Raw genomic sequence first — 21,801 nt, forward strand, 5'->3', positions numbered from 1 at the left:
GCGGGCCCTTGGACTACCTAGGTTAGCTAACGGGCAATTAGATTATGTAGGTTAACTAGCGGGCACTTGGAATATGAAGGTTAACTAGCGGACACTTGAAATATATAGGTAACTAGCAGGCCCATGGACTATGTAGGTTTACTAGCGGGCCCTTGGACTATCTAGGTTCCCTAAAGGGCCCTTGGACTATCTACGTTACCGAACGGGCACTTGGACTATCTAGGTTACCTAGCGGGCACTTGGATTATGTAGGCTAACTAGGGGGCCCTTGGACGATCTAGGTTACCTAGCGGGTATTTGAACTATCTATGTTAACTAGCGGGCACTTGGAATATGTATGTTAACTAGCGGACACTTGCACTATGTAGGTTACCTAGCAGGCTCTTGGTCTATCCAGGTTAACTAGTGGTCACTTGGACTATCTAGGTTAACTAGCATGCACTTGGACTATGTAATTTCCTTAGCGGGCATTTGGACTATCTAGGTTGCCTAGCGGGCACTTGGACTATGTAGGTTAACTAGCGTGCCCTTGGACTATCTAGGTTATGTAGCGGGCACTTGGTATATATGTTAACTAGCGGGCACTTGGTCTATGTAGGTTAACTAGAGGACACTTAGACTATCTAGGTTAAATAGTGGGCCCTTGGACTATGTAGGTTAACTAGCAGGCACTTGGACAATCGAGGTTAACTAGTGGGCACTTGGACTATCAAAGTTAACAAGTGAGCCCTTGGATTATGTAGGTTAACTAGAGGGCCCTTGGACTATCTAGGTTACCTAGCGGGCACTTGGACTATGTAGGGTAACTAGAGGACACTTGGACTATCTAGGTTAACTAGTGGGCCCTTGGACTATGTAGGTTAACTAGCAGGCACTTGGACAATCTAGGTTAACTAGCGGGCCCTTGGACTATCTAGGTTACCTAGCGGGCACTTGGAGTATCTAGGTTAACGAACGGGCACTTGGAATATGCAGGTAACCTAGCGGGCACTTAGACTATCTAGGTTAGGTAATGGGCACTTGGACTATCTAGGTTAACGAACGGGCACTTGGACTATGTAGGTCAACTAGCGGGCACTTGGAATATGAAGGTTAACTAGCGGACACTAGAACTATATAGGTAACTAGCGGGCCCATGGACTATGTAGGTTTACTAGCGGGCCCTTGGACTATCTAGGTTCCCTAAAGGGCACTTGGATTATCTAGGTTACCTAGCGGGCACTTGGACTATATAGGTTACCTAGCGTGCACTTGGACTATGTAGGTTACCTAGTGGGCACTTGGACTATCTAGGTTAACGAACGGGCACTTGGAATATGCAGGTAACCTAGCGGGCACTTGGATTATCTAGGTTAGGTAACGGGCACTTGGACTATCTAGATTACCTAGCGGGCACTTGGACTATGTAGGTTACCTAGCGGGCACTTGGACTTCTAGATTAACGAACGGGCTCCTGGACTATGTAGGTTGCCTAACGGGCACTTGGACTATCTAGGTTACCTAGCGGGAATTTGGACAGTGTAAGTTACCTAGCGGGCATTTGAACAATCTAGGTTACCTAACGGGCACTTTGACTATCTAGGTTACATAGCGGGCACGTGGACTATGTAGGTTAATAAGCGAGCACTTGGACTATTGGTTACCTAGCGGGCACTTGGACAGTCAAGGTTACCTAGGGGGCACTTGGACTATCTAGATTATCGAACGGGCACTTTGACTATGTAGGTTACCTAGCGGCACTTGGACTATGTAGGATCCCTATCGGACATTTGGACTACATAGGATACCTAGCAGGCACTTGGACTATCTAGGTTAACTAGCGGGCACTAGGACTATCTAGGTCAACTAGCGGGCCCTTGTACTATCTAGGTTACCTAGCGGGCACTTGGACTATGTAGGTTCCCTAGCGGACATTTGGACTATATAGATATCCTAGCGGGCACTTAGACTTTGTAGGTTACCTACCGGGCACTTGGACTATCTATGTCAACTAGCGGGCCCTTTTACTATGTAGGTTAAGTAGCGAGCACTTGGACTATCTAGGTTAACTAGCGGACCTTGGACTATGTAGGTTAACTAGCGGGCCCTTGGACTATGTAGGTTAACTAGCGGGCACGTGGACGATCTAGGAAACTAGAGGGCACTTGGACAATCTAGGTTACCTAGCGGGCACTTGGACTATGTAGGTTCCCTAGCGGGCATTTGGACTATATAGATAACCTAGCGGGCACTTAGACTTTGTAGGTTACCTAGCTGGCACTTGAACTATCTACGTTGCCTAGCGGGTTCTTGGAGTATGTAGGTTCCCTATCGGGCACTTGGACTATGTAGGTTAACTAGCGGGCACTTGGACTGTCTAAGTTACCTAGCGGGCACTTGGATTATCTAGGTTAACGAACGGGCACTTGGACTATGTAGGGTACCTAGCCGCCACTTGGACTATCTAGGTTAGCTAACAGGCAGGTGGACTATCTAGGATCCCTAGCGGGCAATTGTACTATCTAGGTTACCTAGCTGGCACTTGGACTATGTAGGTCAACTAGCGGGCCCTTGGACTATCTAGGTAAACTAGCAGGCCCTTGTACTATGTAGGTTAACTAGCGAGCACATGGACTATCTAGGTTCATTAGCGGACCTTGGACTATGTAGGTTAACTAGCGGGCCCTTGGACTATGTAGGTTCCCTATCGGGCACTTGGACTATGTAGGTTAACTAGCGGGCACTTGGACTGTCTAAGTTACCTAGCGGGCACTTGGATTATCTAGGTTAACGAACGGGCACTTGGACTATGTAGGTTACCGAGCCGCCACTTGGACTATCTAGGTTAGCTAACAGGCACTTGGACTATATAGGACCCTAGCGGGCACTTGTACTATCTAGGTTACCTACCTGACACTTGGACTATGTAAGTCAACTAGCGGGCCCTTGGACTATCTAGGTTAGCTAACGGGCACTTAGATTATGTAGGTTAACTAGCGGGCACTTGGAATAAGTAGGTTAACAGGCGGGCACTTGGTGATCTAGGTTAACTAGCGGGTACTTGGACTATGTAGGTTAACTAGCGGGCCCTTGGACTATGTAGATTAACTAGCGGCACTTGGACTATCTACGTTAACTAGCGGGCCCTTGGACTATGTAGAGTCCCTAGCGGGCACTTGGACTATGTATGTTCCAGAGCGGGCACTTGGACTATGTTGGTTCCCTAGCAGGCACTTGGACTATGTAGGACCTGAGCGGGCACTTGGACTATCTAGGTTCCCTAGCGAGCACTTGGACTATATAGGTTAACTAGCAGACACTTGGACGATCTAGGTTAACTAGCGGGTACTTGGACTATGTAGGTTAACTAGCGGGCCCTTGGACTATGTAGATTAACTAGCGGCACTTGGACTATCTAAGTTAACTAGCGGGCTCTTGTACTATGTAGATTCCCTAGCGGGCATTTGGACTATGTATGTTCCCTAGCGGGCACTTGGACTATGTATGTACCTTACGGACACTTGAACTATGTAAGTTAACTATCGGGCACTCGGACTATGTAGGTTAACTAGCGGGCCTTTGGACTACGTAGGTTAACTAGCGGACACTTGCACTATGTAGGTTACCTAGATGGCACTTGGAGTATCTAGGTTAAATAGCGGGCACTTGGACTATGTAGGTTAACTAGCGGACACTTGCACTATGTAGGTTACCTAGCGGGCACTTGCACTATGTAGGTTAACTAGAGGACACTTGGACGATCTAGGTTAACTAGTGGGCACTTGGACGATCTAGGTTAACTAACGGGCACTTGGACTATCAAAGTTAACAAGCGACCCTTGGACTACGTAGATTAATTAGCGGGCCCTTGGACTATCTAGGTTACCTAGATAGCCCTGGGACTATATAAGTTCCCTAGCGGGCACTTGGACTATCTAGGTTAACGAACGGGCACTTGGACTATGTAGGTAACCTAGCGGGCACTTGGACTGTCTAGGTTACATAGCGGGCACTTGGACTTCTAGGTTAACGAACGGGCACTTGAACTATGTATCTTGCCTAGCGGGCACTTGGACTATCTAGGTTAGGTAAAGGGCACTTGGACTATCTAGGTTACCTAACGGGCACTTTGACTATCTAGGTTACATAGCGGGCACATGGACTATGTAGGTTAACTAGCGGGCCCGTGGACAATGTAGGTTACCTAGCGGGCACTTGGACTATCTAGGTTAACGAACGGGCACTTGGACTATGTAGGTAACCTAGCAGGCACTTGGACTGTCTTGGTTACCGAGCGGGCACTTTGACTATCTAGGTTAATTAGGGGACCTTCGAATATGTAGGTTAACTAGCGGGCCCTTGGACTATGTAGGTTAACTAGCGGGCACTTGGACTATCTAGGTTTCAAAGCAGGCACTTGGAATATGTACATACCCTAGCGCGCACTTGGACTATCTAGGTTACCTAGTGGGCACTTGGACTATGTAGGTCCCCTAGTGGGCACTTGGACTATCTAGGTTAACTAGCGGGCACTTGGACTATGTAGGTTACCTAGCAGGCACTTGGATTATGAAGGATCCCTAGCGGGCACTTGGACTATCTAGGTTAACTAGCAGGCACTTGGACTATGTAGGTTAACTAGCGGACACTTCCACGATCTAGGTTAACTAGCGGGCCCTTGCACTATGTAGGTTAACTAGCGGGCCCATGGATTATGTAGGTGTACTAGCAGGCACTTGGACTATCTAGGTTAACTAGCGGGCACTTGGATTATGTAGTTTCCCTAGCGGGCATTTGGACTATTTAGGTTACCAAGCGGGAACTTGGACTATGTAGGTTACCTAGCGGGCACTTGGACTATCTAGGTTACCTAGCAGGCACTTTGACTATCTAGGTTAACTAACGGGCACTTGGACTATTTAGGTTGCCTAGCGGGCACTTGGATTATGTAGGTTCCCTATTGGGCACTTGGACTATGTAGGTTAACTAGAGGACACTTGGACGATCTAGGTTAACTAGCGGGCACTTGGACGATCTAGGTTAACTAACGGGCACTTGGACTATCAAAGTTAACAAGCGACCCTTGGACTACGTAGATTAATTAGCGGGCCCTTGGACTATCTAGGTTACCTAGATAGCACTGGGACTATATAAGTTCCCTAGCGGGCACTTGGACTATCTAGGTTAACGAACGGGCACTTGGACTCTTCAGGTAACCTAGCGGGCACTTGGACTGTCTAGGTTACATAGCGGGCACTTAGACTTCTAGGTTAACGAACGGGCACTTGGACTATGTATCTTGCCTAGCGGGCACTTGGACTACCTAGGTTAGGTAAAGGGCACTTGGACTATCTAGGTTACCTAACTGGCACTTTGACTATCTAGGTTACCTAGCGGGCACATGGATTATGTAGGTTAACTAGCGGGCCCGTGGACAATGTAGGTTACCTAGCGGGCACTTGGACTATCTAGGTTAACGAACGGGCACTTGGACTATGTAGGTAACCTAGCAGGCACTTGGACTGTCTTGGTTACCTAGCGGGCACTTTGACTATCTAGGTTAACTAGGGGACCTTCGACTATGTAGGTTAACTAGCGGGCCCTTGGACTATGTAGGTTAACTAGCGCGCACTTGGACTATCTAGGTTACCTAGTGGGCACTTGGACTATGTAGGTCCCCTAGTGGGCACTTGGACTATCTAGGTTAACTAGCGGGCACTTGGACTATGTAGGTTACCTAGCAGGCACTTGGATTATGAAGGATCCCTACCGGGCACTTGGACTATCTAGGTTAACTAGCAGGCACTTGGACTATGTAGGTTAACTAGCGGACACTTCCACGATCTAGGTTAACTAGCGGGCCCTTGCACTATGTAGGTTAACTAGCGGGCCCATGGATTATGTAGGTTTACTAGCAGGCACTTGGACTATCTAGGTTAACTAGCGGGCCCTTGGACTATGTAGGTTAACTAGCGGGCACTTGGACTATCTAGGTTTCAAAGCAGGCACTTGGAATATGTACATACCCTAGCGCGCACTTGGACTATCTAGGTTACCTAGTGGGCACTTGGACTATGTAGGTCCCCTAGTGGGCACTTGGACTATCTAGGTTAACTAGCGGGCACTTGGACTATGTAGGTTACCTAGCAGGCACTTGGATTATGAAGGATCCCTAGCGGGCACTTGGACTATCTAGGTTAACTAGCAGGCACTTGGACTATGTAGGTTAACTAGCGGACACTTCCACGATCTAGGTTAACTAGCGGGCCCTTGCACTATGTAGGTTAACTAGCGGGCCCATGGATTATGTAGGTGTACTAGCAGGCACTTGGACTATCTAGGTTAACTAGCGGGCACTTGGATTATGTAGTTTCCCTAGCGGGCATTTGGACTATTTAGGTTACCAAGCGGGAACTTGGACTATGTAGGTTACCTAGCGGGCACTTGGACTATCTAGGTTACCTAGCAGGCACTTTGACTATCTAGGTTAACTAACGGGCACTTGGACTATTTAGGTTGCCTAGCGGGCACTTGGACTATGTAGGTTCCCTAGCGGGCACTTGGATTATGTAGGTTCCCTATTGGGCACTTGGACTATGTAGGTTAACTAGAGGACACTTGGACGATCTAGGTTAACTAGCGGGCACTTGGACGATCTAGGTTAACTAACGGGCACTTGGACTATCAAAGTTAACAAGCGACCCTTGGACTACGTAGATTAATTAGCGGGCCCTTGGACTATCTATGTTACCTAGATAGCACTGGGACTATATAAGTTCCCTAGCGGGCACTTGGACTATCTAGGTTAACGAACGGGCACTTGGACTCTTCAGGTAACCTAGCGGGCACTTGGACTGTCTAGGTTACATAGCGGGCACTTAGACTTCTAGGTTAACGAACGGGCACTTGGACTATGTATCTTGCCTAGCGGGCACTTGGACTACCTAGGTTAGGTAAAGGGCACTTGGACTATCTAGGTTACCTAACTGGAACTTTGACTATCTAGGTTACCTAGCGGGCACATGGATTATGTAGGTTAACTAGCGGGCCCGTGGACAATGTAGGTTACCTAGCGGGCACTTGGACTATCTAGGTTAACGAACGGGCACTTGGACTATGTAGGTAACCTAGCAGGCACTTGGACTGTCTTGGTTACCTAGCGGGCACTTTGACTATCTAGGTTAACTAGGGGACCTTCGACTATGTAGGTTAACTAGCGGGCCCTTGGACTATGTAGGTTAACTAGCGCGCACTTGGACTATCTAGGTTACCTAGTGGGCACTTGGACTATGTAGGTCCCCTAGTGGGCACTTGGACTATCTAGGTTAACTAGCGGGCACTTGGACTATGTAGGTTACCTAGCAGGCACTTGGATTATGAAGGATCCCTACCGGGCACTTGGACTATCTAGGTTAACTAGCAGGCACTTGGACTATGTAGGTTAACTAGCGGACACTTCCACGATCTAGGTTAACTAGCGGGCCCTTGCACTATGTAGGTTAACTAGCGGGCCCATGGATTATGTAGGTTTACTAGCAGGCACTTGGACTATCTAGGTTAACTAGCGGGCACTTGGACTATGTAGTTTCCCTAGCGGGCATTTGGACTATTTAGGTTACCAAGCGGGAACTTGGACTATGTAGGTTACCTAGCGGGCACTTGGACTATCTAGGTTACCTAGCAGGCACTTTGACTATCTAGGTTAACTAACGGGCACTTGGACTATGTAGGTTGCCTAGCGGGCACTTGGACTATGTAGGTTCCCTAGCGGGGAACTTGGATTATGTAGGTTCCCTATTGGGCATTTGGACTATGTAGGTTAACTAGAGGGCACTTGGACTGTCTAGGTTACCTAACGGGCACTTGGATTATCTAGGTTAACGAACGGGCACTTGGACTATGTAGGTTACCTAGCCGCCACTTGGACTATCTAGGTTAGCTAACAGGCATTTGGACTATCTAGGTTCCCTAGCGGGCACTTGTACTATCTAGGTTACCTAGCTGGCACTTGGACTATGTAGGTCAACTAGCGGGCCCTTGGACTACCTAGGATAGCTAACGGGCACTTAGATTATGTAGGTTAACTAGGGTGCACTTGGAATATGTAGGTAAACTAGCGGACACTTGCACTATGTATGTTAACTATCGGGCCCATGGACTATGTAGGTTTACTTTCGGGCCCTTGGACGATCTAGGTTCCCTAAAGGGCACTTGGACTATCTAGGTTACCGAACGGGCACTTGGACTATCTAGGTTACCTAGCGGGCACTTGGACTATGTAGGCTAACTAGGGGGCCCTTGGAAGACCTAGGATACCTAGCGGGTACTTGAACTATCTAGGTTAACTAGCGGACACTTGCACTATCTAGGTTACCTAGCGGGCACTTGGACAATGTACGTTCCCGAGGGGCACTTGGACTAACTATGTTAACTAGCGGGCACTTGGAATATGTAGGTTAACTAGCGGACACTTGGACTATCTACGTTACCTAGCAGGCACTTGAACTATCTAGGTTAACTAGCGGGCATTTGGACGATCTAGGTTAACTAGCGGGTACTTGGACTATGTAGGTTCCCTAGCGGGCACATGGACTATGTATGTTCCCTAGCGGGCACTTGGACTACGTATGTTCCCTACGGACACTTGCACTATTTAGGTTACCTAGTGGGCACTTGGACTATCTAGGTTAACTAGCGGGCGCTTGGACTATGTAGGTTAACTAGCGGACACTTGCACTATGTAGGTTACGTAGCGGGCACTTGGACTATGTAGGTTAACTAGCAGGCCCTTGGAATATCTAGGTTACCTAGCAGGCACTTGGACTATGTAGGTTAACTAGCGGGCACTTGCACTCTCTATGTTACCTAGCGGGCACTTGGAATATGTACCTTCCCTAGCGGGCACTTGGACTATCTATGTTAACGAACGGGCACTTGGACTATGCAGGTAACCTAGCGGGCACTTGGACAGTCTAGGTTACATAGCGGGCTCTTGGACTTCTAGGTTAACGAACGGGCACTTGGACTATGTAGGTTGCCTAGCGGGCACTTGGACTATCTAGGTTAGGTATCGGGCACTTGGACTATCTAGGTTACCTAGCGGGAACTTGGACTATCTAGGTTGCCTAGCAGGCAATTGGATAATGAAGGATCCCTAGCGGGCACTTGGACTATCTACGTTCCCTTGCGGGCACTTGTACTATGTAGGTTAATTAGCGGACACTTGGACAATCTAGGTTAATTAGCGGGTACTTGGATTATGTAGGTTAACTAGAGGGCCCTTGAACTATGTAGATTAACTAGCGGGCACTTGGACTATGTAGGTTCCCTAGCGGGCACTTGGACTCTGTATGTTCCCTACAGACACTTGAACTATGTAAGTTAACTACCGGGCACTTGGACTATGTAGGTTAACTAGCGGGCCCTTGGACTATCTAGGTTACCTAGCGGGCACTTGGACTATGTAGGTTAACTACCGGGCACTTGCACCATCTTGGTTACCGAACGGGCATTTGGACTATGTAGGTAACCTAGCGGGCACTTGGAAAGTCTAGGTTACCTAGCGGGCCCTTGGAATTCTAGGTTAACGAACGGGCACTTGGACTATGTATGTTGCATAGCGTGCAATTGGACTATCTAGGTTAGGTAACGGGCACTTGGACTATCTAGGTTTCTTAGCGGGCACTTGGACGATCTAGGTTAACTAGAGGGCACTTGGACTATCTGGGATAACTAGCGTGCACTTGGACTATCTAGGTTTCTTAGTGGGTAGTTGGACTATGTAGGTTAACTAGCGGGCCCTTGGACTATGTAGATTAACTAGCGGCACTTGGACTATCTACGTTAACTAGCGGGCCCTTGGACTATGTAGATTCCCTAGCTGGCATTTGGACTATATAGATAACCTAGCGGGCACTTTCACTTTGTAGGTTACATAGCGGCACATGGAATATCTATGTTACCTAGCTGTCACTTGAACTATCTACGTTATAGCGGGTTCTTAGAGTATGTAGGTTACCTAGCGGGCTGTTGGACTATCTAGGTTACCAAGCGGGCACTTGGAGTATCTAGGTTAACTAACGGGCACTTGGACTGTGTAGATTCCCTAGCGGGCCCTTGGACTATGTAAGTTCCCTAGCTGGCACTTCGACTATGTGGGTTTCCTGGCGGGAATTTGGACTATCTAGGTTACCTAACGGGCACTTGGACTATGTAGGTTTCCTAGCGGGCACTTGGATTATGTAGGTTCCCTATCGGGCACTTGGACTATGTAGATTAACTAGAGGGCATTTGGGATATGTAGGTTACCTAGCGGGCACTTGAACTATGTAGGTTCCCTATCGGGCACTTGGAGAATGTAGGTTAACTAGTGGGCACTTGGACTATCTAGGTTACCTAGCAGGCACTTGGACTATGTACGTTCCCTAGCGGGCACTTGGACTATCTAGGTTACCTAGCAGGCACTTGGACTATGTACGTTCCCTAGCGGCCACTTGGACTATCTACGTTATCTAGCGGGCACTTGGACTATGTACATTACCGAGTGGGTACTTGGACTATGTACGTTTCCTAGCGGGTACTTGGACTAGATAGGTTCCCTAGTGGGCACTTGGTCTATCTAGGTTAACTAGCGAGCACTTTGGACTATCTAGGTTAACTAGCGGGCATATGGACTATTGGGGGCCCTAGTGGGCATTTGGAATATATTGGTTACCTAGCGGGCACTTGGAATATGTAGGTTAACTAGCGGACACTTGGACTATCTAGGTTACCTAGCAGGCACTTGGACTATCTAGGTTAACTAGCGGGCATTTGGACGATCTAGGTTAACTAGCGGGTACTTGGACTACGTAGGTTCCCTAGCGGGCACATGGACTATGTATGTTCCCTAGCGGGCACTTGGACTATGTATGTTCCCTACGGACACTTGCACTATGTAGGTTACCTAGCGGGAACTTGGACTATCTAGGTTGCCTAGCAGGCACTTGTACTATGTAGGTTAATTAGCAGACAATTGGAAAATCTAGGTTAACTAGCGGGTACTTGGATTATGTAGGTTAACTAGCGGGCCCTTGAACTATGTAGATTATCTAGCGGGCACTTGGACTATGTAGGTTCCCTAGCGGGCACTTGGACTCTGTATGTTCCCTACGGACACTTGAACTATGTAAGTTAACTACCGGGCACTTGGACTATGTAGGTTAACTGGCGGGCCCTTGGACTATCTAGGTTACCTAGCGGGCACTTGGACAATCTAGGTTAACTACCGGGCACTTGCACTATCTAGGTAACCGAACGGGCATTTGGACTATGTAGGTAACCTAGCGGGCACTTGGAAAGTCTAGGTTACCTAGCGGGCACTTGGACTTCTAGGTTAACGAACGGGCACTTGGACTATGTATGTTGCATAGCGGGCAATTGGACTATCTAGGTTAGGTAACGGGCACTTGGACTATCTAGGTTTCTTAGTGGGCACTTGGACGATCTAGGTTAACTAGAGGGCACTTGGACTATCTGGGTTAACTAGCGTGCACTTGGACTATCTAGGTTTCTTAGCGGGTACTTGGACTATGTAGGTTAACTAGCGGGCCCTTGGACTATGTAGATTAACTAGCAGCACTTGGACTATCTACGTTAACTAGCGGGCCCTTGGACTATGTAGATTCCCTAGCTGGCATTTGGACTATATAGATAACCTAGCGGGCACTTTGACTTTGTAGGTTACCTAGCGGCAAATGGACTATCTAGGTTACCTAGCTGGCACTTGAACTATCTACGTTATAGCGGGTTCTTAGAGTATGTAAGTTACCTAGCGGGCTGTTGGACTATCTAGGTTACCAAGCGGGCACTTGGAGTATCTAGGTTAACTAACGGGCACTTGGACAGTGTAGATTCCCTAGCGGGCCCTTGGACTATGTAAGTTCCCTAGCGGGCACTTGGACTATGTGGGTTTCCTGGTGGGCATTTGGACTATCTAGGTTACCTAACGGGCACTTGGACTATGTAGGTTCCCCAGCGGGCACTTGTATTATGTAGGTTCCCGATCGGGCACTTGGACTATGTAGATTAACTAGAGGACATTTGGACTATGTAGGTTACCTAGCGGGCACTTGGACTATTTGGTTCCCTATCGGGCACTTGGAGAATGTAGGTTAACTAGTGGGCACTTGGACTATCTCGGTTACCTAGCAGGCACTTGGACTTTGTACGTTCCCTAGCGGGCATTTGGACTATCTACGTTATCTAGCAGGCACTTGGACTATGTACATTACCGAGTGGGCACTTGGACTATGTACGTTTCCTAGCGGGTACTTGGACTAGATAGGTTCCCTAGCGGGCACTTGGTCTATCTAGGTTAACTTGCGAGCACTTTGGACTATCTAGGTTAACTGGCGGGCATATGGACTATTAGGGGCCCTAGCGGGCATTTGGAATATATTGGTTACCTAGCGGGCACTTGGACTATATAGGTTAACAAACGGGCACTTGGACTATGTAGGTAACCTAGTGGTCACTTGAAATGTCTAGGGTACCTAGCGGGCACTTGGACTATGTAGGTTAACTAGCGGGCACATGGACTATCTAGGTTAACTAGCAGGCACTTGGACTATGTAGGTTAACTAGCGGGCACTTGCACTCTCTAGGTTACCTAGCGGGCACTTGGACTATGTACCTTCCCTAGCGGGCACTTGGACTATCTATGTTAACTAGCGGGCACTTGGACTATGTAATTTACCTAACAGACACTTGCACTATGTAGGTTACCTAGCGGGCATATGGACTATGTAGGTTAACGAGAGGACACTTGGACACTCTAGGTTAACTAGTGGGCCCTTGGACTATGTAGGTTAACTAGCCAGGACTTGGACGATCTAGGTTAACTAGCGGGCACTTGAAAGATCTAGGTTAACTAAGGGGCACTTGGACTATCAAAGTTAACAAGCGAGCCCTTGGACTATGTAGGTAAACTAGCGGGCCCTTGGACTATCTAGGTTACCAAGCGGGCACTTGGACTATGTAGGTTAACTAACGGGCACTTGGACTGTGTAGGTTCCCTAGCAGGCCCTTGGACTATGTAAGTTCCCTAGCGGGCTTGGACTATGTGGGTTTCCTGGCGGGCATTTGGACTTTCTAGGTTACCTAACGGGCCCTTGGACTATGTACGTTCCCTAGCGGGCACTTGGATTATATAGGTTCCCTATCGGGCACTTGGACTACGTAGAATAACAAGAGGGCATTTGGACTATGTAGGTTACCTAGCGGGCACTTGGACTATGTAGTTTCCCTATCGGGCACTTGGAAAATGTAGGTTAACTAGGGGGCACTAGGACTATGTAGGTTACCTAGCGGGCCCTTAGACTATCTAGGTTGCCTAGCGGGCATTTGGACTATGTAGGCTCCCTAGCGGTCATTTGGACTATATAGATTACCTAGCGGGCACTTAGACTTTGTAGGTTACCTAGCGGGCACTTGGACTATCTAGGTTACCTAGCTGGCACTTGAACTATCTACGTTACCTAGCGGGTACTTGGAGTATGTAGGATACTGCCGGGCTATTGGACTATCTAGGTTACCTAGCAGGCACTGGGACTATCTAGGTTAACTAACGGGCACTTGGACTATGTAGGTTCCCTAGCGGGCCCTTGGACTATGTAAGTTCTCTAGCGTGCACTTGACTATGTGGGTTTCCTGGTGGGCATTTGGACTATCTAGGTTACCTAACGGGCACTTGGACTATGTAGGTTCCCTAGCGGGCACTTGGATTATGTAGTTTCCCTATCGGGCACTTGGGCTATGTAGGTTAACTAGCGGGCATTTGGACTATGTAGGTTACCTAGCGGGCACTTGGACTTTGTAGGTTCCCTATCGGGCACTTGGAGAATGTAGGTTAACTAGGGGTCACTGGGACAATGTAGGTTACCTAGCGGCCCTTGGACTATCCTGGTTACCTAGGGGGAACCTGGACTATGTAGGTTAACGAACGGGCTCTTGGACTATCTAGGTTACCTAGCGGGAACATGGACAATGTAAGTTACCTAGCGGGCACTTGGACTATCTAGGGTACCTAACGGGCACTTTGACTATCTAGGTTACATAGCGGGCACTTGGACTATGTACGTTTCCTAGCGGGTACTTGGACTAGATAGGTTCCCTAGCGGGCACTTTATCTATCTAGGTTAACTAGCGGGCACTTGGAGTATCTAGGTTAACTAGAGAGCACTTGGACTATCTAGGTTAACTAGCGGGCATTTGGACTATTATGGCCCCTAGCGGGCATTTGGACTATATTGGTTACCTAGCGGGCACTTGGACTATGTAGGTTAACGAACGGGCACTTGGACTATGTAGGCAACCTAGTGGTCACTTGAACTGTCTTGGTTACCTAGCGGGCACTTGGACAATGTAGGTCAACTAGCGGGCCCTTGGACTATCTAGGTTAGCCAACGGGCACATAGATTGTGTAGGTTAACTAGCGGGCACTTGGACTATGTAGGTTAACTAGAGGACACTTGGACTATCTAGGTTAACTAGTGGGCCCTTGGACTATGTAGGTTAACTAGCGGGCACTTGGATAATCTAGGTTAACCAGCGGGCACATGGAGGATCTAGGTTAACTAGCGGGCACTTGGACTATCAAAGTGAACAAGTGAGCCCTTATACTATGTAGGTTAACTAGCGGGATCTCGGACTATCTAGGTTACCTAGCGGGAACTTGGACTATATAGGTTACCTAGTGGGCACGTGGACTATGTAGGTTACCTAGTGGTCACTTGGACAATCTAGGTTAACGAACGGGCACTTGGAATATGCAGGTAACCTAGCGGGCACTTGGACTGTCTAGGTTACCTAGAGGAAACATGGACAATGTAAGTTACCTAGCGGGCACTTGGACTATCTAGGTTACCTAACGGGCACTTTGACTATCTAGGTTTCATAGCGGGCACTTGGACTATGTAGGTTAACTAGCGAGCACTTGGAATCTAGGTTATCTAGCGGGCACTTGGACTATCTAGGTTACCTAGTGGGCCCTTGGACTATGTAGGTTTCCTAGCGGGCACTTGGAATATCTAGGTTAAGAACGGACACTTGGACTATGTAGGTAACCTAGCAGGCACTTGGACAGGCTAGGTTACCTAGCGGGCACTTGGACTATCTAGGTTAACGAACGGGCACTTGGACTACTTAGGTCACCTAGCGGGCACTTGGACTATCTAGGTTACCTAGCGGGCACTAGGACTATCTAGGTTAACGAACGGGCACTTGGACTACTTAGGTTATTAGCGGGCACATGGACTATCTAGGTCAACTAGCGGGCACTTGGAATATCTAGGTCAACTAGTGGGCCCTTGTACTATGTAGGTTAACTAGCGAGCACTTGGACTATCTAGGTTAACTAGCGGGCACTTGGACTCTGTAGGTTATCTAGCGGTCCTTTGGACTATGTAGGTTAACTAGTGGGCCCTTGGACGATCTAGGTTAACTAGAGGGCACTTGGACTATCTACGTTAACTAGCATGCACTTGGACCATCTAGGTTAACAAGTGGGCACTTGGATGATCAAAGTTAAGTAGCGGGCACTTGGACTATCTAGGTTAGCTCGGGCACATGGACTAAGTACGTTCCCTAGTTGGCACTTAGGCTATCTAGGTTAACTAACGGGCACTTGGACTATCTAGGTTACCTAGCAGGCACTTAGATTATTAAGGTTACCTAGCGGGCACTTGGATTATCTAGGTTACCCAGCGGGCTCTTGGACTATGTAGGTCAACTAGCGGGCCCTTGGACTATCTAGGTTAGCTAACTGGCACGTGGACTATGTAGGTTAACTAGCGGACACTTGTACGATCTAGGTTAACTAGCGGGCTCTTGCACTATGTAGGTTAACTAGCGGGCCCATTGACTATGTAGGTTAACTAGCGGGCACTTGGATTATCTAGGTTACCTAGCGGGCACTTGGACTATGTAGGTTCCCTATCGGGCACTTGGACTATCTAGGTTAACTAGCGAGCACTTGGACTATCTAGGTTAACTAGCGGGCATTTGGACTATTAGGGCCCCTAGCGGGCATTTGAACTATATTGGTTACCTAGCGGGCACTTGGACTATGTAGGTTAACGAACGGGCACTTGGACTATGTAGGTAACCTAGTGGTCACTTGAACTGTCTAGGTTACCTAGCGGGCACTTGGACTATGTAGGTCAACTAGCGGGCCCTTGGACTATCTAGGTTAGCCAACGGGCACATAGATTGTGTAGGTTAACTAGCGGGCACTTGGACTATGTAGGTTAACTAGAGGACACTTGAACTATCTAGGTTAACTAGTGGGCCCTTGGACTATGTAGGTTAACTAGCGGGCACTTGGATAATCTAGGTTAACCAGCGGGCACATGGAGGATCTAGGTTAACTAGCGGGCACTTGGACTATCAAAGTGAACAAGTGAGCCCTTATACTATGTAGGTTAACTAGCGGGATCTCAGACTATCTAGGTTACCTAGCGGGCACTTGGACTATATAGGTTACCTAGCGGCCACGTGAACTATGTAGGTTACCTAGTGGTCACTTGGACAATCTAGGTTAACGAACGGGCACTTGGAATATGCAGGTAACCTAGCGGGCACTTGGACTGTCTAGGTTACCTAGCGGGCACTTGGACTTCTAGGTTAACGAACGGGCTCTTGGACTATCTAGGTTACCTAGCGGGAACATGGACAATGTAAGTTACCTACCGGGCACTTGGACTATCTAGGTTACCTAACGGGCACTTTTTCTATCTAGGTTACATAGCGGGCACTTGGACTATGTAGGTTAACTAGCGAGCACTTGGAATCTAGGTTATCTAGCGGGCACTTGGACTGTCTAGGTTACCTAGTGGGCCCTTGGACTATGTAGGTTTCCTAGCGGGCACTTGGAATATCTAGGTTAAGAACGGGCACTTGGACTATGTAGGTAACCTAGCGGGCACTTGGACAGTCTAGGTTACCTAGCGGGCACTTGGACTATCTAGGTTAACGAACGGGCACTTGGACTACTTAGGTTACCTAGCGGGCACTTGGACTATCTAGGTTACCGAGCGGGCACTTGGACTATCTAGGTTAACGAACGGGCACTTGGACTACTTAGGTTAGTAGCGGGCACTTGGACTATCTAGGTTAACTAGCGGGCACTTGGACTATCTAGGTCAACTAGTGGGCCCTTGTACTATGTAGGTTAACTAGCGAGCACTTGGACTATCTAGGTTAACTAGCGGGCACTTGGACTCTGTAGGTTAACTAGCGGGCCTTTGGACTATGTAGGTTAACTAGTGGGCCCTTGGACGATCTAGGTTAACTAGAGGGCACTTGGACTATCTACGTTAACTAGCATGCACTTGGACTATCTAGGTTAACAAGTGGGCACTTGGATGATCAAAGTTAAGTAGCGGGCACTTGGACTATCTAGGTTAGCTCGGGCACATGGACTAAGTACGTCCCCTAGTGGGCACTTAGACTATCTAGGTTAACTAACGGGCACTTGGACTATCTAGGTTACCTAGCAGGCACTTAGATTATTAAGGTTCCCTAGCGGGCACTTGGATTATCTAGGTTACCCAGCGGGCTCTTGGACTATGTAGGTCAACTAGCGGGCCCTTGGACTATCTAGGTTAGCTAACTGGCACGTGGACTATGTAGGTTAACTAGCGGACACTTGTACGATCTAGGTTAACTAGCGGGCTCTTGCACTATGTAGGTTAACTAGCGGGCCCATTGACTATGTAGGTTAACTAGCGGGCACTTGGATTATCTAGGTTACGTAGCGGGCACTTGGACTATGTAGGTTCCCTATCGGGAACTTGGACTATGTAGGTTAACTAGCGGACACTTGGACTATCTAGGTTAGCTAACGGGCAATTGGACTATCAAGGTTACCTAACGTGCACTTGGACTATATAGATAACTTAGCGGGCACTTAGACTTTGTAGCTTACCTAGTGGGCACTTGGACTATCTAGGTTACCTCGCTGGCACTTGAATTATCTATGTTGCCTAGCGTGTTCTTGGAGTATGTAGGTTACCTAGCGGGCTGTTGGACTATCTAGGTTAACTAACGGGCACTTGGACTATGTAGGTTCCCTAGCGGGCCCTTGGACTATGAAAGTTTCCGATCGGGCACTTGGACTAGGTAGGTTCCCTAACGGGCACAAGGTCTATCTAGGTTAACTAGCGGGCACTTGGAGTATCTAGGTTAACTAGCGAGCACTTGGACTATCTAGGATAACTAGTGGGCACTTGGACTATTGGGGTCCCTAGCGGGCATTTGGACTATATAGGTTACCTAGTGGGCACTTGGACTATGTAGGTTAACGAACAGGCTCTTGGACTATGTAAGTAACCTAGTGGTCACTTGAACTGTCTAGGTTACCTAGCGGGCACTTGGACTATGTAGGTTAACTAGCGGGCACTTGGACAATCTAGGTTAACTTGCGGGCCCTTGGAGGTTGTAGGTTAACTAGCGGGCCCTTGGACTATGTAGGTTAACTAGCGTGCACTTGGATGATCTAGGTTAACTAGCGGGCACTTAAACTATGTAGGTTAACGAACAGGCACTTGGACTATGTAAGTAACCTAGTGGTAACTTGAACTGTCTAGGTTACCTAGCGGGCACTTGGACTATGTAGGTTAACTAGCGGGCACTTGGACGATCTAGGTTAACTAGCGGCTATTTGGACTACGTAGGTTTCCTAGCGGGCACATGGACTATGTATGTTCCCTAGCGGGCACTTGGACTATGTATGTTCCCTACGGACACTTGCACTATGTAGGTTACCTAGTGGGCACTTTGACTATCTAGGTTAACTTGCGGGCCCTTGGACGATGTAGGATAACTAGCGGGCCCTTGGACTATGTAGGTTAACTAGCGGGCCCTTGGACTATGTAGGTTAACTAGCGTGCACTTGGACGATCTAGGTTAACTAGCGGGTACTTGGTCTACGTAGGTTCCCTAGCGGGCACATGGACTATGTATGTTCCCTAGCGGGCACTTGGACTATGTATGTTCCCTACGGACACTTGCACTATGTAGGTTACCTAGTGGGCACTTGGACTATCTAGGTTACCTAGCGGGCGCTTGGACTATGTACGTTAACTAGCGGACACTTGCACTATGTAGGTTACCTAGCGGGCACTTGGACTATGTAGGTTAACTAGCAGGCCCTTGGACAATCTAGGTTACCTAGCAGGCACTTGGACTATGTAGGTTAACTAGCGGGCACTTGCACTCTCTAGGTTACCTAGCGGGCACTTGGAATATGTACCTTCCCTAGCGGGCACTTGGACTATCTATGTTAATGAACGGGCACTTGGACTATGCAGGTAACCTAGCGGGCACTTGGACTGTCTAGGTTACATAGCGGCTCTTGGACTTCTAGGTTAACGAACGGGCACTTGGACTATGTAGGTTGCCTAGCGGGCACTTGGACTATCTAGGTTAGGTATCGGGCACTTGGACTATCTAGGTTACCTAGCGGGAACTTGGACTATCTAGGTTGCCTAGCAGGCACTTCGATTATGAAGGATCCCTAGCGGGCACTTGGACTATCTAGGTTCCCTTGCGGGCACTTGTACTATGTAGGTTAATTAGTGGACACTTGGACAATCTAGGTTAACTAGCGGGTACTTGAATTATGTAGGTTAACTAGAGGGCCCTTGAACTATGTAGATTAACTAGCGGGCACTTGGACTATGTAGGTTCCCTAGCGGGCACTTGGACTCTGTATGTTCCCTACGGACACTTGAACTATGTAAGTTAACTACCGGGCACTTGGACTATGTAGGTTAACTAGCGGGCCCTTGGACTATCTAGGTTACCTAGCGGGCACTTGGACTATGTAGGTTAACTACCGGGCACTTGCACTATCTAGGTTACCGAACGGGCATTTGGACTATGTAGATAACCTAGCGGGCACTTGGAAAGTCTAGGTTACCAAGCGGGCACTTGGACTTCTAGGTTAACGAACGGGCACTTGGACTATGTATGTTGCATAGCGGGCAATTGGACTATCTAGGTTAGGTAACGGGCACTTGGACTATCTAGGTTTCTTAGCGGGCACTTGGACGATCTCGATTAACTAGAGGGCACTTGGACTATCTGGGTTAACTAGCGTGCACTTGGACTATCTAGGTTTCTTAGCGGGTACTTGGACTATGTAGGTTAACTAGCGGGCCCTTGGACTATGTAGATTAACTAGCGGCACTTGGACTATCTACGTTAACTAGCGGGCCCTTGGACTATGTAGATTCCCTAGCTGGCATTTGGACTATATAGATAACCTAGCGGGCACTTTGACTTTGTAGGTTACCTAGCGGCACATGGAATATCTATGTTACCTAGCTGCCACTTGAACTATCTACGTTATAGCGGGTTCTTAGAGTATGTAGGTTACCTAGCGGGCTGTTGGACTATCTAGGTTACCAAGCGGGCACTTGGAGTATCTAGGTTAACTAACGGGCACTTGGACTGTGTAGATTCCCTAGCGGGCCCTTGGACTATGTAAGTTCCCTAGCTGGCACTTCGACTATGTGGGTTTCCTGGCGGGCATTTGGACTATCTAGGTTACCTAACGGGCACTTGGACTATGTAGGTTTCCTAGCGGGCACTTGGATTATGTAGGTTCCCTATCGGGCACTTGGACTATGTAGGTTCCCTATCGGGCACTTGGAGAATGTAGGTTAACTAGTGGGCACTTGGACTATCTAGGTTACCTAGCAGGCACTTGGACTATGTACGTTCCCTAGCGGGCACTTGGACTATCTACGTTATCTAGCGGGCACTTGGACTATGTACATTACCGAGTGGGCACTTGGTCTATGTACGTTTCCTAGCGGGTACTTGGACTAGATAGGTTCCCTAGCGGGCACTTGGTCTATCTAGGTTAACTAGCGAGCACTTTGGAATATCTAGGTTAACTAGCGGGCATATGGACTATTGGGGGCCCTAGTGGGCATTGGGAATATATTGGTTACCTAGCGGGCACTTGGACTATGTAGGTTAACTAGCGGGCACTTGAACTATCTAGGTTAACTAGCAGGCACTTGGACTATGTAGGTTAACTAGCGGGCACTTGCACTCTCTAGGTTACCTAGCGGGCACTTGGACTATGTACCTTCCCTAGCGGGCACTTGGACTATCTATGTTAACTAGCGGGCACTAGGACTATGTAATTTTCCTAGCAGACACTTGCACTATGTAGGTTACCTAGCGGGCACTTGGACTATGTAGGTTAACTAGAGGACACTTGGACAATCTAGGTTAACTAGTGGGCCCTTGGACTATGTAGGTTAACTAGCCAGGACTTGGACGATCTAGGTTAACTAGCGGGCACTTGAAAGATCTAGGTTAACTAAGGGGCAATTGAACTATCAAAGTTAACAAGCGAGCCCTTGGACTATGTAGGTAAACTAGCGGGCCCTTGGACTATCTAGGTTACCTGGATAGCACTTGGACTATATAGGTTCCCTAGTGGGCACTTGGACTATCTATGTTAACGAACGGGCACTTGGACTATGCAGGTAAACTAGAGGGCACTTGGACTGTCTAGGTTACATAGCGGGCTCTTGGACTTCTAGGTTAACGAACGGGCACTTGGACTATATAAGTTGCCTAGCGGGCACTTGGACTATCTAGGTTATGTAACGGGCACTTGGACTATCTAGGTTACCTAGCGGGAACTTGGACTATCTAGGTTGCCTAGCAGGCACTTGTACTATGTAGGTTAATTAGCAGACACTTGGAAAATCTAGGTTAACTAGCGGGTATTTGGATTATGTAGGTTAACTAGCGGGCCCT

The sequence above is a fragment of the Tenrec ecaudatus genome, chromosome 16 (genome assembly GCF_050624435.1).
Source record: "Tenrec ecaudatus isolate mTenEca1 chromosome 16, mTenEca1.hap1, whole genome shotgun sequence".
NCBI classification, from domain to species: Eukaryota; Metazoa; Chordata; class Mammalia; order Afrosoricida; family Tenrecidae; genus Tenrec; species Tenrec ecaudatus.